The sequence below is a fragment of the Sus scrofa genome, chromosome Y (genome assembly GCF_054392235.1).
Source record: "Sus scrofa isolate SSC_HxYL_T2T_F1_AM1 chromosome Y, Sscrofa_HxYL_maternal_Yorkshire_Landrace_v2.0, whole genome shotgun sequence".
Taxonomy (NCBI): domain Eukaryota; kingdom Metazoa; phylum Chordata; class Mammalia; order Artiodactyla; family Suidae; genus Sus; species Sus scrofa.
The window spans coordinates 11,745,840-11,765,637 of record NC_139402.1 but is presented as its reverse complement, the minus strand read 5'-3'; the positions used below and the strand labels follow the sequence as shown (position 1 = coordinate 11,765,637).

Below are 19,798 nucleotides of genomic sequence, written 5' to 3'. Positions count from 1 at the left end.
AGGTAAGGTAATTTTAGATTCACATGAACTGGAAAATATTCCGTGTTAAATTAACATCTGATATTAAAGTTAAAGTAGGTTGATCTAACTTAAATGGGCATGTCTTCAGAGTCATTGGCAGAAGCTTTTCTTATTGCACCTAGGTTTGATAAAAGTCAAATCGGATGCTGAGGCTTCAGTTACTAAGAAGGGACAGCAACATCACTTAAGACTATTATCGGTGTTTTGGTGCTATGCTGTGATGTTCTGTACCAGGAAACACATACTTTTAGAAGTGATAAAAAGTCCACCCAGACAAGTAGACATTGTGTTTTCAGTAAAGAAGGAAGGAGGAATGGAATTGCATTCTATTAAGGGAACAGAAAGTAAGTCTGTCGTGTAGCTTGTTATTTTGAATGGAAAGCTAGCAGACAGAATAATACGGATACAGAAAGTGATGGAAGATTTCTGCGAAGTGGACACTAGACAGGATTTCCAAGCTTGGTCGGGACTGACTGGGAGTTTAAAGTTAAAAAACAAACAAACTTTAAATGTAAGCTCGTGTAAAACTTGAATTAGGTTTCTGTCTCTCTGCTAAAAGAAAGGTTTCTGAACCTTCTTAACCTTACCTTGTTCATACTCTTGATAACAGGTTACATGAATCGATTGGCCTTTAATTTGTATTTGCTTTTGAAATCCTTTGTTACTTTGGTTGAGTGACTAGGTAATGTTTTACAATAAAGTGAGATTCTACTTGGCCAGGTGTTTAAATTTTGCATTCTCTCTCTCACTCTGCGTGTGTGTGTGTGTATTTGCAAATTTCCTAAGTGTAAATTACCGTGTTACAGGGGAGAAATTGTCGGATGGAAGGTATGAACCCAATCTATAAAGATATAGCTCACAACTTACTCCCTCCTTCTCAGACATTTGCCATCCTGATGACCTTGCAGCATGGGAAAAGTGTGCCCCTAAATCAGAGGAGGGAAGATAGGTAAGCAACAGCTGTGAATTCAAGAGCCATGACTGTGGGAAATCCAAGAGGCAGCTTGCTTCTTCCTGGCCCAACAGAAAACCCATTAATGAAAAGAAATGCTTTGAAAATATGTTCTCCATTTGGGGTATTCCTTCTACAGTTTTGGGTTGACAATATCTGGTGAAAATGAGGATCATTTTAGAGACAATCTTGTGACGCATACTCTAGTTCTGTGTTTTGAGGTTAGGGTTCACTTTCTAAAACTCACTTCCCAAATAGTTCTTTGAGGCTGTGTTACAATATTTCAATGTTTAAGGGGGTTACTAAGAACATAGTCTCAGCATGGGAAGCTGAGTGCTGCAATCTGTCTCTGGGAGAATATCTGATGCCCCACGATAACCAGGGGGTTATACATTCTGGGAAAGTATCATTTAAAGGGTTGTCTCCAGCCTAGATGGAAGGTCTCTTGTCAGGAATACTTAAGTACCATATGCACAAGCAAAGTGAATAAAATAACTCTTAAAATCTCTATTTCCCTCTTAAGAAGGACATCCACATTGCACAGGTCTACAGAGAGAACTACTGACATCAAACTCACCCTAAAACAAGGCCCTAATAACAAAAACACCAATGCCTGGACAAAAAGAAGTCACCATCAGAAGGAGACTACTATCCCAAGATTCCCCCCACCCCGACCACATGGTCATTTGTTGACCTTCTCACCTACCTTGGTGGGTTTCTCCCCTCCAAGGCTCTTATCAGTGATGTTCCTAGGTGTGATCCCCTCACTTGGCCAACTAATACCTGCTCTCACAAGGGCACAATTACGTTTCCTTCAACTGTTACTCAAGCTCAATCAGCAGGTAAGACTTTAGCCAAGTGACATAACTCTCCTGGGCTACCTTAATCGAAATTTAAAGGCTTCCTTGAATTGGGAATGTTTAAACTATCTAGGGATAACCAGCCTAAGAACATTGGGGAATACAGCTGAGTGGACAAGCCAGAATAAACTTTCCTTGAAAGAGAAGGAACAGACTAATCCAGCTGAACAGCAATAAAACAGGGCTTTTTTGTGTGAAGCTTTTCAATTTTCATTTATGACTTTATGAATACTGCTTTCCACATTTTTTTAAGAGACCACAAATATTTTCTTATGTTTTTCCACTCCTTATCAGAATAGGTTAATTTGTTTTTATTGCCACCAATATATTGTTATATTTTCTACTGCACAGCATGGTGAGCCAGGTACACAGACATGTTTACATTATTTTCTCACATTATCATGCTCCATCACAAGTGAGGAGACATAGTTCCCAGGGCTACACAGCAGGATCTCACTGCTTATCCATTCCGAAGGCAAGAGACTGCCTCAATGAACCCCAAGCTCCCACTCAATCCGAGTCCCCCTCCCCCTGGAAACCACAAGTCTATTCTCAAAATCCATGTTTTTCTCTTCTGTGGAAAGCTTCACTTGTGCTCTAAAATAGATACCAGATGTAAGTGTTATCATGTGGTGTTTGTCTTTCTCTTTCTGACTTCCTTCTCTCAGAATGAAAGTCTCTAGGTTTATGTTTTATTTGCTCTCTTCACAAAATTGCTATTTCTTGCATTTCCAGAAGTGTAACTGAGTCACTGAAAATGATATATAGTTCCATATGAGATCAGTGGTCTCTAGATATGGGAACATGCAGCAAGAGGGAATATTTTCCTGGACCATAAAAACTAGGAAGATCGGTGGTCCAGAGACTTTTGGCTACTCCTAGTATGGCCTTGTCCAGGACTAGCACATTGAGTGGCCTATCTGTGACATCATTGCCAGACCTAGCAATGTTCATTGCTGGCACTGTGAGATGAAATGGTCATGAAATGCCTCCCCAAACTATGGTCAAATTTCCGACCATGGGGGAGTATGGCCAACTGTGACCTCAAGTTAGCACTTGCCTAGAGGTTCTCTGTGCAGGAAAACTTGAGGCACAGCAGCTGTTGACCTGCAGCACCGGCTGAGCAGAGCTCAGGGAGGCGACCAGGAGTGAGGCACATGCCTTCAGACTGATTTCAGGTGAGGATCTCTATGGGCCCAAATTCTTGCATCTTCTCTCATCTAGAAATACAGAGATCATTGACCATGGCAACTGCATGGGCCAATAGGGAGAAAAGGCAGAATGGAGTAGCTGGGGGTCAGACATCCAAAGAAGACTAGGAAATCCTATGGAAGTAATTTTAGGCAAGCCTTTGCATTGCCAAGAACTTAGGGCTTATGCGCCCTGTCAGACGTGATGACACCAGCTGTCCTCAAAGCAGCATCAGCTGGCAGCGACAACCTTACATTTTCAAGGTCTTCTCTTATAGCAACAGAAAGGAGACAACATGTATTATGACCAATAGCTCCTGTGATTTACATGTTAATACCACATCACGTGTTAAAACCTACTCAGATGAAACTGCACTCCTCCTTCAACAATACCGGTATCAACTTACATCCCACACCCCTGTTTAATCTTATTTTTCTTTTCTTCCCATCCTCTATGGTAGCATGTACCATGTCCATCCACAAGTACTCCCCACTCCAGGCCAGCAGGAAGCAGATAGAGAAGAGTAGACATTCATCCCTATCCCATATAATGGAAGGCTTGAATGAGAGAATCCCAGGAGGATGGAGACAGAGCCCCATTCACCCCAACTATTGCTGCTCACCTGAGAGACTTGCTGTGGACACCCCTCCCAGAATGTGGATGTGCAAGTTGTGCAGCAAGAAACGAGGACCTGTGGGAAGCCACTGCCTGCACAGACTAACTGCCTACAAGGATTAACTGTGCTCTGTCATGGGACTTGAGTCCCTACACCTCCCTTGACCTTCCCTTTCTTCTCCATTTTCCCTGCCACAAGGTCCCACCGTGGACTCCAACCACAGACTCCCACCACAGATGCTTTATAAGAATAACACCTCCTTGCAGTCAGGCTGATGCCATCGTCAGCTCCACCCAGCCCCCTCTGAGACCCTAATAAATCCCTCATGTACTAATTGGCCTTGTGCATTCCTCCCTCAGCAAACCTAACGGAAAATGTTTGGAATATTGTTTAACACACAGACTACTTACATAGGATACACAGAAAACTCTATATATATAATAAAATCAGTGATACCAGATCACTGTCAGTTTTTACCAATGTGAAAACATTATGGTAGAAGTTTTAGAGTATTCAGTTCAATGGCATACATAATCTTCAGAATGTGGTACACCCGTCAATTCCCCAGTTCTCATTGTCATCAATCGACAAGGAAATCTCATACCCTTTGGATGGTACTTCCCCAAATTTCCTCTCCTAACCCAAGCAACCATCAACCTTTTTTTGCCTCTATGGCTATAGATATTTTGCTTGGTGCCCAGGGCCCTTCCATGCCTTGATTAGTGATAAAGGTCGTGGTTTTTGTTTTGTTTTGTTTTGTTTTGTATTGTTTTGGTTTTGCTTGTGTATTTGTTTCTTTTTTTTTTCTTTTCCTTTTGTCTTTTCATTTTTTGGACTGTACCTGGGGCATGCAGAAGTTCCCAGGCCAGGGATTGAACCCATATCACGGCAGAGATCAGAACACTTTTGTAACAAGCTAGCCACCAGAGAACACTGGCTATGCTTTTTCTGAATATAAATACTGCACAGATTCTAGTTATACACTCTCAAGAGCTACATAAGTTTTGTTTCACTTTGCCATTTTTTTTTCTTCCATTTACAAGGCCTTACATAACAGGCACAAGTGCATATGTGCACAAGAGAGAACTTGCGTTTACTTCAGGGATGAAATGGATTTATTTATTTATTTATGTGATTTTTTTTTATTAAAAAGATTCCATTGGAGTGGGGTCTCATTTGCTGATCTCATTTTTTTTTTCTCTCTCTTTGGGTTACTGTTTAAGTACAGAGCTCGTATTTTATGTTAACTGGGCTAATTTCATAGAGAAGTAAATCCTGACTGAAGGTGATGCTCAGATTGCTAGGAGACTTGTGTCTTGTGATGTCACAGCTACTCAGGCTGGCAACCATTGTGATGGATTGGATAGCTTATCTGTGTAGGATTACCAAAGCAACATTTAAAACTGCAGAGTTCAAAAACCATGCAGGTGAGAAAAGTAGCTGAACAGAAACTAATCTGAGATGGCACATGCTCCTTCAGAAATTCAACCTGTGTCTCCTAAAGATGCACCAACTGGTTCAGAATCCTCCATTACATCTCCATGGTGTGATAACTCAATCACTGGGGACTTGGACTTGAGGTCTCAGAGTGAAGAAAAAGCTTTCCAGGCTTTGTCTGAGGGCTCCCTGATGAAAGAGCCATGCCACACATTGAGTGCCTCTGAACCAGATGAAGATAATGATTTTCCTCCTCTGCCCTTTCCCAGAAAACTTTGGGAAATTGTTGAAAGTGATCGATTTAAGTCCATTTGGTGGGATGAAAATGGAACCTCGATCATGATTAATGAAGAACGCTTCAAGAAAGAAGTTCTGGAGAGAAAGGCTCCTTTCAGAATATTTGAAACTGAGAGTATGAAAAGCTTAGTTCGACAGCTTAACCTTTATGGACTTACTAAATTGCAAAGGAATTTTCAAAGACCTGCCTCACTAGCCAACATTCTGGCAGAAGATAATGAAGTCTCTGCTTGGAACAAGGTATTATGAAATGTCCAGTTACTATTTACAGAGGGACATCTGCAAATATGTTCATACATATAGGGTCATAGTAGACCTTGAAAGTGGGATGAACTACTGCTACACTTTTAAATTGAAGACCACTTGGTCATAAAATATTTGGGGTGATAGAGAAATTTCCTAGCCACCTGGAGCCTTCTCGATGAACCTCACCCAATACAAGCCACTGAACCTCATACTGTTACTGTAAATGCACCAGGCATTTTTATTTAAGGACCATAATTGCCTGTTCCCACTACATAAATTTTTGAAAATGTTAGTAATAGATGAGTATTATTTCCTGACATTAACTCTGTGTGATGAAACAAGTCAGATTTTTATGGATTCTTTGTCCTCGTATCTTTGTTTAAAAGGCCACTAAATACCTTTCTCTTTTGGTTTTAGCTGCAGTTCTACCATAATCCAAATTTTAACCGAGGCTGTCCCCATCTGTTGGTGAGGATGAAAAGAAGAGTCAGGATGAAAAATGCTTCTCCAGTATAGGCTTCTCTACTTCAAGGCTGCAACAAGAAGCGCTCTAGAACAGGGGGTAATGTGGATAACCATAATTCTGATGTGGTTGCAGAAACTCATGGAGAAGATGCATTTTCAACCTCTACAAATCTAAATGTGCCTTTAATAAGATGGCCTTCTATGAGCCACAGAATTTCTAATACAAATACCCCAACTAGAAGTGGTCTTTCTTCTCCATCATCACCATCATTCAGGCCACCAGGACAAATTGTCATGGCTCAACATGCTATTTTTAGTCAGTTGACCACGTTTCACATGCACTCACAAAGCAGCTACTCTCCAGCAAGTGGCCACATCGTGAATTTCATTACAACTACCACTTCCATTTCTCAGTACCACCGCATTTCTAACTTCCCACGTGGTTATTTTGGACTGAGGGTGGAGCCTTCTCCTTTGCCAACCAGATACCAGAATATATCACCAACTGAGGGCCCTGTGTCTAACCCGCAACCAGCAGCCCATCCATGGTTCCCAATGCCAATGGCCACTGACACATCTGCTGCCTCGCTTTCAAGGCCAAATCCTCAGTCCTCTTCCGTATCTGAACTATCAAAGGACTATAGGTTATGCAGGAGAGTGAAGATGAAAATTTAGCTGGCAAATGTCACCAAATTCCTGCAATTCTGTTATGTCAGCAATAAACTTGTATGTTCATCTTCATAGCTTCCATTTCTTTACTTTTGACACAGTTAAGAGTAAAAGGATGCTGCATTTCTTTTTCTAAAATGATTTTTCCATCATAGCTGGTTTACTGTGTTCTATCACTTTCATACTGTGCCGCAAAGTGGCCCAGTCACACACCCACCCACCCAAGACCCACACCCACACACATACATATCCTTTGTTTCACATTATGCTGCATCAAAAGTGACTAGAGATAGTTCCCATTGCTATACAGCATGACCTCATTGCATACCCACTCCACATGCAATAGTTTGCATTTTCAACCCCCAAATCCCAGTCCATCACCTTCCTGCACACTCCCCCTTGGCAACCAAAACCCTGTTGTCCAAATCCATGGGTTTCTTTCCTGTGGAAAGTTTCAGTTGTGCCATATATCACATTCCACACATAAGTGATGTCATATTGTGCTTGCCTTCCTCCTTCTGGCTTACTTCACTTAGTAGGAGAGTCTCCAGTTCCAGCCGTGTTGCTGCAAATGGCATTATTCTGTTCTTTTCTTATGGCTGAGTAGTGTTTCATTGTGTATATATACAACATCCCTTAATCCATTCTTTCCAACGGTCATTTAGGTTATTTCCATGTCTTGGCTCTTGTGAATACGGCTGCAATGGACATACATGTGCATGTAACTTTTTCATGGAAAGTTTTTTTTTTCCCCAGGTGTATCCCCAAGAGTGGGATTGCTGGGTCATATGCTAGTTCTATATTTAGTTTTCTGAAGTGTTTCCATAGTGGTTTCCATATTGGTTGTAACAATTTACATTCCTCCCACAGTGTAAGAGAGTTTTCTTTTCTCCATACCCTCTCTAGCCTTTTCTCATGTGTGGACTTGTTAATGATGGCCATTCTGTCCGGTGTGAAGTGATACCTCATAGTAGTGTAGATTTGCATTTCTCTAATAAACTGTGATGTTGAGAATTTCTTTATGTGCTTGTTGGCCATCTGTATATTCTCTTTGGAGAAATGTCTATGCAGGTCTCTTTCCCATGTTGCCACTGGGTTATTAGCTGTTTTGTTGTTAAGGTGTATAAGTTGTTTGCAGATTTTAGAGATTGAGCCCTTATTAGTTGCATCATCAGAAATAATTTTCTGCCATTGCAGGTTATCCTTTTGTCATTTTAATTGTTTTCAATGGCAGATTATTTTACCGTTTTTTAATATTTGAAATGTTTGATAATTTGAGAGGAGCATTTGACATGTCCCCTAGCTGTAACTGTTTCAAAAAGGAAAATGGAACTAAGGAAATAGAGAATAGCTGTCAAGAGATTTCTGAAATAGTCCAAGTTGTATTGAATGGGGGTCTCAATCATGATGGTGTGGAAAAAGGGGCAAATAAAAGTCAATTTGGAAAGGGAAAATACATAGTATTTACGTAGTGTTTTCTCAGCTGCATTATAGTCTATCTGTTACTTCAAATGGAACTTGGATATTAGTTGACAAGATTGTCTTCATTGCAAAGAAAAAATAAATCAATAAATTCCATTGAGTTCCCATGATGGCAAAGAGGTTAACACACCTAACTAGTGTCCATGAGGAAGCAGTTTCACCCCCTGCCCTCGCTCTGTGGTTTAAAGCCCCAGAGTTTCCATGAGCTGTGGTGTGAGTTAAAGATGTGGCTCAGTCCCAGCTTTGCTATGGTGGATGTAAGGCAGCAGACAGAGCTCTGCTTTGACCCTGACTGGGATTGCCCATATGTCACAGATGTGGCCCTCAAAAGACAAAAAAAAAAAAGATAAACAATTACTTAAAAAGTACATTTCACATTCCAAACGATAGCATATTTTAGCTTATCCAGGAACAATGACCATAATTTACACCATAAGTGCAACAACAATATCCACATGACATCATCACAGATTGCATCACTGTCACCACAGGGTGGTAGTTTATCAGTGAACCATTTACAGAAAAAGAAAAGAAGAAGAAAATGGAGGTGTCATTTTCTCTCTAAAATCCTAGGTTATTTTTGCCTTTATCTCCACCCCTTTATATGTCCCGATTCACACTTAGAGGTTGCTTTCTTGTTTTACACAGAGACAGCCTTAAATACAATTGCTGGCCTTTAACATCAAACCTCAGCCAGGTTAACAGGTCCCTTGAAGATATAGAATCTCTTTGACTTAGCAGCGTCTTATGTTTCTCTTTTACTGTCTTTCTGGACTACATTCAGAAGAATTGTTTTCAATCATACCAAGAGTCACCTCAGAACCATCCTTGGAGTAGAAGGGACCCCACTTTGTCTTAAAAAATAGGGTGCCATTGTTGCAGAGGGGAAAAGGAGGAGGGGCAGATGCCAAAGGAATCTCCCTGCTCACACGTGCACAGCCTTTCAGAGGGCAGGGTGCCCCTGGTGCAGGCTGCAGGTGGCAAGAAGACACTTGCTTGTGCTACAGCAGCCTGGGCACTTCTTGTGCTGGCTATGGGTGTCCAGATCCTGCTGGTGGGGGCTAAGGGCATCAGGTGGGTAAGTGAGATGTGGTGCCTCTTGAGTGATCTACAGGCAGCAGGGACAACCCAAAGCAGTCATCTCAGAAACCACAGGGAGTCAAGGCCTGCCACCGGTAGGGGTGTGTGATCAGGTCCAATCTCTGACCACAGTCACCTCAGAGGTCAGAAATCAGAGCGGGCACTACAACTCAGCCACCATCCAGTATTGCTCTCATCACCCTGGCCATATAACCACCCTGCAACTGTCAGTGCCAAATGCTCTGACAGTTGCAGGGAAGAAGCACCCAGAAGGTTGAACAGTGTCCTTTGCCAAGACCCTGTAACTAGGAGCAGTGGTGCACCACTTCCTGTGTGGGCTAAGAGGGACAGGCTGCTTCTTATAAGGGTCCTCAGCTGGGGGGGCAAACTACCATGGTTATCTCCCACTCCAGAGGTGTGCATGGCCTGCTACCACTAGGGGTCTAGGAACAGGCACCCCTTGTGGCCCTAATCACCTCAGAGGGCACCTCAGAAGAGGTCATTGTGACCAAACACTACCTGTTTCTGCTCCAATTTCTCTGGGAATTCACAAACCATGCCACTGCCACTGCCACTACCAAATGCTCTGGGCACCTCATGATTCTGCAAAAAGCTCATTATCACTCCCAAGGCCTGGAAACAAGAAGTAGCCTGTGCCACCTCTCTGCATGTACTTGCTGTTGCTAAGACCCCAGCAAGAAGGCACTGACTACCAGCCCTACCCACTGCCTCCCTCTCCATAGAAATTCACTCAGCACCCTCGGGATAATGGCTTGCTCACTCCCAAGAATGAGCCAGCAAGTATGCAATTCTCCATGCCCCAAATAAATGGTAACATCCCACAAAATACAAAGGGTTGCTCTTGCCTAGAAGTAACCCTCCAAGACTAGAGTTTGGTTTCCCAAACTCACAGAAAAAGAAAATCATAGACACGATGAAGAAGCCCAGCAGCAATTCCCACATAAGGTACAGGAGATTTCATGTGAAGCAGAAACAATGCAACAGACTTCTGTAGGCCAAAAGACACTGAGTTCAAAAGGGGTAGAGTGAATATATACTGAAGGAATGAAGGCTGAATATCAGGGACTTATGAGCACATTACAAACAGTCATGTCGATTACTTTAGAGAGGAATGAGGAAATTTAGGGGAAAATAGGGAAAAATTAGAAAAGTCTTTTGCAGATAGCCAAACTGGGCTAAAGGCACTAAAGGGCAGAGTGAAGAGTGCAGAGGAATGAATTAGTGACATGGAAGATAGCATAATGGAAATCACCCAATCAGGACAGCAGGCAGAAAACCACATGAAAACACAAGAAAGCAACGTAAGAGATCTATGGGGTAGCATAACAGGGGTCCATCTATGCATAATAGCAATTCAAGAGGCAGAAGAAAAAGAAAAGTGGATTGAAAATACATTGGAAGAAATTATATCTCAAAATTTTCCCAAACTAAAGGAAACAGGTGTCAAAATACAGTAATCACAGAAGGCGCACAACAGGCTGAACACAAATATGCCCACACCTAGACCTACTATAATGAAAATGGCCGAAGATAAAGATAAAGAGAGGATTCTAAAGGCAGCAAGAGAAATACAACACATTAACTATAAGAGAACCCCCAAATCACCTAATTTCTCTACAGAAACACTACAGGCCTGAAGAAATTGGCAAACTTATTTTTCCAAAAGGAAAAACTCTGAAGCCTAGAATACTCTTCCCAGCAAGACTATCATTTATTTATTTATTCATTTATGTATGTTTTATTTATTTATTGAGTATCATTTGAACTGGAAAGGGAAACAGAGAATTTCTCCAACAAACAAAAGCTAAATGAGAAACGAGTACACCAATACTAAACCCATTCTAAATAAATACTGAAATGGCTAGAAGAAGAAGAAGAAGAAGAAGAAGAAGAAGAAGAAGAAGAAGAAGAAGAAGAAGAAGAAGAAGAAGAAGAAGAAGAAGAAGAAGAAGATGAAGAAGAAGAAGGAAGAGGAGGAGGAAGAAGAGGAGGAAGAGGAAGAGGGGGAGGGGGAGGGAGAGGAGGAGGAGAAGAAGAAGAAGAAGAGGAAGAAGATGAAATAAGACAAAAGATATACAGATTGGAAAGCAGTCACTTAAATAAGCCAGCATATGTCACCAAAACAAACAAACAAACAAAAATCTACTCTAAAAGTGATGAGAAACACAGGGAACACCAAAAGGACAAACACAAAGATCTTAAAGAAGAAATTCAAAAGCACAGAATGTAGCTAAGTAAGTATGAAAATTTAGACACTTATTTTTAAATAATGTGTTTGAGCCTATATGACTACCAGGCTAAAGCAAGCAGATGTAGGAAGTGGCTAACATTCTTGAAAAACAGGGAAACCACAAATCAAAAGCAAATTTTACATTCATGAAAACTAAAAAGAAATGTATCCAAGCATAAAATAAATGGAAATCATCAAAAAAAAAAGAAAAAAGAAAAAAAGAACCAAGGTAATACACTGAATCAACTGAAAAGCAAGGTTTAACATGGGAATAAATACATGTTTCTCAAAAGTTACTTTAAGGGTCAAGGGACTGAGTACTCTGATCAATAGACACAGAACGGCAGATTGGATCAAAAAGCAAAAACACAAAACTTGCTGTCTGCAAGAGAGTCCCTTTAGAGCAAAGAACACATATAGACTGAAAGTGAGAGAATGGGGCATGATATTTCAATGGTCAAGACAGGAAAGCAGGAGTTGTGATACGCATAGTAGAAAAAATAGACATTGAAACAAACAAAGGCCATAAAGAAAGATAAAGAAGGACACAATTTTAGAGAGCCCAGATGGTGAAAGAGTAGGGGGATTTGTTCACCTCTCCCACAGATGCAACAAAAAATACACATCTACATGTAAAATGACTCACACAGAACAGCAACTGAACGCTGGCAGAAGAACTGAAGCCTCCAAAAATGGGAAGAGTCTCTTGACACAACTGCATAAAGCAACAGAAAAGAGGAGAAAGAGAGAAGGGGCATCAGGACTGGACTCCTGAGAGGGAACGGTGAAGGAGAAAGGGAACCCACACCCTGGAAACTCTCCAAACCTGCGGAAAGATCAGATGAGTCCAAGGGATCTCCAAGATGCCACGAAAAGTGCATCAGCAGGTCAGAGGACTTAGAGGCAGTGTGAGAGCCACACAGATCATCAGAACCGCTGGAACAGGTACCAAAGACTGAGATGCTTTGGTGGGGACTGGGTGCCAAGCCCTAAGATTCGGAGGTGAGTCCCTGGGAGCAGGCTGCGATTGGTGGTGTGGAGACAGCATAAGAAATGAGGAAGTGGTGCCCCAGGGGTGAAGGGTTGCAAAGTGCTAAGGGCTGGGGACTGGAAAGCCACAAGAGAGGAGAAGGTCTGGGCCTGCAGGAGAGACATTGCCCCATTGTTGGGGAGGGGAGAGCAGGATGTGTGGGCCACCAGAGAATACTCCTTGCTCCACAGCATTTTCACTTGCACAACAGCTAGTAGAGCACAGACGGCATTCCCAGCACATCCCCCTCTTCCACCATGGGCATGCCCGGGGAGAAGCCACATTCCTTCTGCAGTAGTCTGGGCCCACTACCCATGGGAAGGCAACCACCTCCTTGGTGTTCCACCCACAGGAAGTGCCCCACTGCCCTGGTGCACCCCAGCAACCTCCTCCCCAAGTCAGGAAGTTCACCACCACAGCAGCAGGAACAGGCCAGCCCTGCCCACCCTTGGGAAGGGCTCTGCTGACACAGCGTGAGAGAGCCAGCACCACCACCCTCGGGAAGCCCCTACTGCTGTTGACCACTAGGGCAAGACCCTCCCGGCATGGGGAGTGAACGTCCTCCATGGCATACACCGGCCAGCCCTCCCCACCCTTGGGAAGCCCTCCACTGCTGGAGAGAACCACAGGCAGCTGCCCCTGGCTGCAGGAAGGGCACCAACAATGGGACGTACACCAACCAGACCCACCAGGCTAGGAGTAGTGCACTTCCACCATGACAGGCACTGGCCAGCCCTGCATGCCCTCAGGAAGCCCTCCTATCTTGTGGCACAACCCATCAAGCCCTACCTGGCTTCAAGAAGTGCACTGCCAAGGCAGAACACTCTGGCCAGCCCCACCCAGACTATGGAAGCTCCCCACCATATCAGCACAACCCACAGGACTACCCACAGGAAGCACTTAGCCACAGTGGTGTGACCCGGCCAGCCATGCATGCCCTCAGGAAGAGCCCAACTACCACTATGTGCCCTGACTGTGCGAAACTACACTTTGGCTTCCCCAAATTCACACAAAAACGAAAACACAAGCAAGATGAAGAAGCTCAGCAAACATTCCCAGTTTATGCAACAGGAGAATTCACCTAAAACCTTCAACACTCAAACAGTCTGACAGACTTTGAGTTCAAACGACACAGAGTGACCATACGAAAGAGATTCAGAGAAGATAAGCACTGTAACTCAGACTCCCTCAGAAAAGAAATAGAAAACATAAGGAGGAGCCAAGAAAATCTAGAAAATTCATTTGCAGACCTACAATGTGAGCTAAGGGCAGTAAGGCCTGGAAGGAATAATGCAGGGGAACGTATCAGTGATGTGGAAGATAGAAGAAAGCAAATCACCCAAACAGGACAGCAGACAGAAAATCAAATGAAAAAACCCTGAAAGCAATATAAGAGACCTATGGGATAACATAAAGTGGGCCAATCTGTGCATAGTAGGAATTCCAGAAGGAGAAGTAAAAAAAAGATTATTGAAAATGTATTGGAAGAACTTATGTCTGGAATTATGCCCAGCCATGCGAAGTGCCCCACTGCCCTGACATGCCCTGGGAAACTCCTCACCACATTGGGAAATGCACCACGACCACAGTGGAAACTGGCCAGCCCTGCCTACCCTTGGGAAGTGCCCTGCTGCCATGGGGCAACTCGGCCAGCCCTGTCCACCCTTGGGAAGTGCTCCACTGCTACAGGTTGCCCCAGAAAGCCCCAGCTAGCCATGGGAAATGCACCTCCACCTCCGTGGGCACCTGCCAGCCCCACCCACACTGGGGAAGCTCTCTCCACTGCAGAGCGAGCTGGCCAGCACTGCCCACACTCAGGAAGCACCCCACTGCCATGGAGCACCAGGCAAGCCCTGCACATGTGCAGGGAGGGCAACTCCAATGTGGCAAGCCCTGGCCAGCTCCACCAGCCTTTGGGAAGAACCCACCTGCCATGAGGCAACCAGGCCAGGACTGCCCCCCTTTGGGAAGTGCTCTGCTGAATGGCATGCCCCAGCAATCCCCAGGCACATTTGGGAAGTTCACCTCCACAATGGTGCACACCTGCCAGGCCCATCCACACTCAGGAAGGGCCCTCTGCCATGGAGTGAACTGGCTAGTCCTGCCCACCCCCAGGAAGCAACTTTCTGCCACAGAGCAAGGAGGCCAGCCACACCCACCATTGGCAACTGATGAGCTAAGCACACTGAAAAGCAGTGCATGCCCACAGCAGGCACTCTGCTGCCAAGAAGCATGAAAGCCCTGCCCAACTGCAGGGGTGTGCCCCCACCACATCCCATGCCATCCAGCCTCACCTGACCTCAGGAAGGGCCCCACCACTGCAGAGCACCCCAGCAAGGCCATCCTGGCTGCAAGAAGTGAATGACCACAATGGTGCACAATGCCCAACCATGCCTGGCCATGGGAAGAACCTAAGCTCAGCAGTGTGACCCAGAAAGCCATGCATGCCCTACTGAAGTTCCCCACCACTGTGGTGCATCCTGGCCTGTGCCAAACTACACTTTGGCTTCCCTAAATGCACAGAAAATGGAAAACACAAGCAAGATGAAAAAGCTCAGAAAACATTCCCAGTTTATGCAATGGGAGAATTCACCTAAAACCTTCAACACTGAAGCAGTCTGACAGACTTGGAGTTCAAAATGGAGATAGTGAAAATACCAAAGGAATGAAGACAAGATATGAACAGGAATTCAGACGCCCTCAGAATGGTATGAGAAAACATAAGGAGGAGCCAAGCAAATCCAAAATATTCATTTGCAGAGATACAAATGGAGGTAAGGGCAGTAGGAACCAGAATGAATAATGCAGAGGAATGAATTAGGGCTGTGGAAGGTAGAACAATGGCAATCAGCCAAACAGGAGAGCAGAAGGAAAACCAAATGGAAAAACATGAAAGCCATATGAGACATACGGTATAATAGAAAGTGGGCCAATCTTTGCATAGTAGGAATTCTAGAAGGAGAAGAAAAAGAGGAGGGGGTTGAAAATATAGTTCAAGAAATTACCCCTGGAAGCTTTCCAAATCTAAAGGATTCTGACTTCAAGGTACAAGAAGCACAGAGGGCCCCAACAACTTGAACCCAAATAGAACCATGCCAAGACATATAATAACAATGGCAAAAATTAAAGATAAATAGAGGATTCTAAAGGCAGCGAGAGAAAAGCAAAATGTCAATTAAAAGGGAACCCCCATAAGGCTATCTGCTGATTTCTTCACAGAAACTCTACAGGCCAGGAGAGAATGGCAAGAGATATTTAAAGAACTGAAAGGAAAAACAATATGCAACACAGAATACTCTATCCAGCAAGAATACCATTTAAAATAGAAGGGGAAATAAAGTATTTCTCCAACAAACATAAGCTGAAAGACTACAGCAATACAAAAATCACTTCTGTAAATTAAAAAAAAAAAAAACATGGCGGGGGAATGAGGATGAAGGAAACTGCAATTAGAGAGCAATCAAACTATCAGGCTAAAGCACACAGTGATAGGATGGGTTAAACATACTTAATAAACAAGGCAACCACAAATAAAAATGGAAGTGTACATTTAACAAAAATGAAAAGAGAAGTACTCAGACATAAAATAAATGGAGACCATCCAACCAAAAAAAAAAAAAAAAAAAGGAGAAAGAAAGAATGAAGAATAATAGAATCATCTGGACTAAGAGTTTTAAAGTGGCAATAAATAAACATCTATCGATCATCAGATAAAATGCCAATGGACTGAGCACTCCAATGAAAGGACACAGAGTGGCTGATGGGATAAAAGAGCAAAACCCCTCAAGATGCCACATACAGGAAACTCACATTAGGACAGAGGACACATATAGATTGAAAGTGAGGGGAGCGGAAAACATATTTGATGCCAGTGGACCAGAGAGGAAAGCAGGAGTTGCAATACTCACATCAGATAAAAGAGACATTTAAACAAAGGCCGTAAAGAAAGACAAAGAAGGACACTATTTCATAGTTAAAGGCTCTGTTCGAGAAGAGGATGTTATAAACAGCAACATGTATGCCCCAAATATAGAAGCACCCAGATACCTGAAAGAAACATTAACAGATATAAAAGGAAAAACTGATGGGACTACAATCTCAGTAGGAGACTTTAACACCCCACTCACATCAATGGACCAAGCTTCTAGACAGAAAATCCATAAGGCAACAAAGATCCTAAAGGACACAATGGAAAACATAGACTTAATCGACATTTTCAGGACATTACACCCAAAAAAATCAGAATACACGTCCTCCTAAGTGTGTAAGTAATAATCTCAAGAATTGATCACATATTGGGGCACGAAGCTAAGCTCAACAAATAGAAGAGTATAGAAATTATTGCAAGTATCTTCACTGACCAAAATGCATGAAACTAGAAATCAATCACAGGGAAGGAAATGAGAAAAAAAAACCTACTACATGGAGAAAAAACAACATGCTATGAAAAAAACAATGGGCCAATGAGGAAATCAAGAAGAAAAGTAAAAGTTACCTGGAGAAAAATGAAAATGAAGACACAACCACTCAAATTCTATTGGATGCCACCAAAGCAGTGCTCAGAAGAAAGTTCATTCTTATACAGGACTTCCTCTTACAAAAAGGAAAAGTCTCAAATCGACAACTTAACCCACCACCTAAGTGAATCAGAAAAAGAAGAATCAACAAAAAATAAAGTCAGCAGAAGGAAGGAAATCATAAAGATGAAAGAGTAATCAATAAATCAAAGAAACAATACACAAAATCAACCAAACCAAGAGCTGGTTCTTTAAAAGGTAAACAACATTGACACACATCTGGCTAGGCTCACCAGGAAGAGGAGAGAGAAACAACACAAATAAATAAAATAAATGAATAGAGAGAAATCACAATTGATACTACAGGAAAACAAAAACCATATGAGAAAGCTAGCAACAATTATATGCCAACAAATCTGACAATGTAAAATAAATGGACAATGTCCTGGAGACTTTCATCCTGAAAAATCAGAATCAAGAAGAAATAGATCAACTGAATATACAGATCCCTAGAAATAAAGTTAACTGTGTCAAAAAAAAAAAAAAACCTCCCTACAAATAAAAGTCCAGGACCAGATGGCTTCACAGGCAAAATCTAACAAACGTACACACGGGAAATGATGCCCACCCTCCTTAAGTTTTTATCAAAATGTGGAATAAGAAGGAAGAATCCCAAAGACATTCGAGGATGCTAGCATTCCCCTAATTACAAAACCAGACAAACATACCACCAAAGTAGAAAACTATAGGCCAATATCATTAATGAATATAGATGCAAAAACTCTCAAGAAAATTTTAGCCAACCCAAACCCACTACATATCAAAAAGTTCATACACCACAACCAGGTGGGAGTCATCCCAGGTTCACAAAATGGTTCAACATGCGTACATCAATCAACATCACACACCACATTAAAAATAGAAACATCAACAACCATATGATGGTCTCAAAAGATGCAGAAAAAGCATGTGAAAGAGTCCAAAATCCATTCACAATATAAAACTCTCACCAAACTGGATAGAGGGAACATTCCTGAACACATTCAAACTCATATATAACACACCCTCAGCAAATATTGTACTCAATGGAGAAAAGCTGAAATCCTTCCTACTAATATCTGGAACAAGACAGAGATGCCCAATATCGCCACAGCTCTTCAACATATTATTGAAAGTCCCAGCCACAGCAATCAGACAAACATAAGTAATTAGGGGCCTACAAATAAGAAGAGAAGAGGTGTAAAACGGTCATGCTATGCAGATGACATGATACTACATTTTGAAAATTCCAAATATTCAACCTCAAAACTGTTTGAACGGATCCACAAAGTCAGAAAAGTAGGAGGATATAAGACTTACCTTCAGAAATCAGTTGCATTTCTGTATACTAATGAGGAAACTTAGGAAAGGCATACAAAAATACTACACCTTTAAAAATGGCATAGTAAAAAATCAAATACCTGGGAATAAACCTGACCTAGGAGGTAAAGGACTTATAGATTGACAACTATAAAACATTAATGAAGGAAATTAAAGAAGACGTAGAGAAATGGAAAGATATTCCACGCTCCTGAATGGGAAAAATTAATGCTGTAAAAATGGCCATACTACCCAAAGCAATCTACAGATTCAATGCAATCCAAATCAAATTACCCATGACATTTTTCACAGAAAGAAAGCAAACAATCCAAAAATGTACATGGAACAAAATAGACCCAGCTCCCAAAGCAATCCTGAGAGAAAAAGAAAAAAATAAATAAATAAACAAATAAGCAAGAGGCAAAACGGAGAAATGCTCCGAGACCTTAAGCCATCTTAAAAAGATGCAGTCATCAAGAAAGTGTGGTAATGGTAACAAAACAGCGAGACAGAACAATGGAACACAATGGAGAACACAGAAAGAAACCCAGACACCTTTGGACAAATAAGCATTGACCAGAAAAGAATCATACACAACGACGAAGTGGATTTTGTCTCAGGTTTGCAAGGAGGGTTGAAAATACTCACAGCAGAAAACATCACACAGTACACGAACATATGAAAACTAAAAAACCACATGATCCTCTCAATAGATGCAGCAACAGCATTCCACAAAGTCCAACATCCACTCACGATCAAACCTCTTACCAAAGTGGGGATCTGAGAAATATATCTTAACACAACAAAAGCCATTTAGGACAACCCACAGCAAACTTAATACTCAAAGGAAAAGAGCTGAAAGCCTTTCCACTAAACTCTGATACAAGACAAGAAGGCCCATTTTGCCACTTTCATGCAACATAGTATTGGAAACATTAGGCACAGCAATTAGACAAACAAATAAGTCAAAGGCATCCAAGTTGAAAGAGAAGAGGTAAAATATTCCCTACATGCAGATGACATGACACAATGTATAGAAAATCCTAAGGAGGACACACCAAAACTACTCAAACTGACCCACAAATTTGGCAAAATAGCAGGGATTAAATAGAGTTTCAAAAACAATAGACAAAATCAATCAAACAAAATGCTGGTTCTTTGAAAAGTTCAACATATAGACAAACCTCTGGCTAGACTCACCAAAAAGAGGAGAGAAATAACCCAAATAAACAAAATCAGAAATGAAAAAGCATAAGTCCAATGTATAGTAAAGAAATACAAAAAAAAAAAAAAATGAGAGAATACTATGAACAATTGTCTGTCGA

The 19,798-nt window shown here is 42.1% G+C and overlaps 1 pseudogene; it reads left to right on the top strand.

Moving 5' to 3' along the window:
- The first annotated feature begins 5,101 nt into the window (after positions 1-5,101).
- Positions 5,102-6,760, top strand: LOC110257962 (heat shock transcription factor, Y-linked-like; annotated as a pseudogene).
- The last annotated feature ends 13,038 nt before the right edge of the window (positions 6,761-19,798 follow it).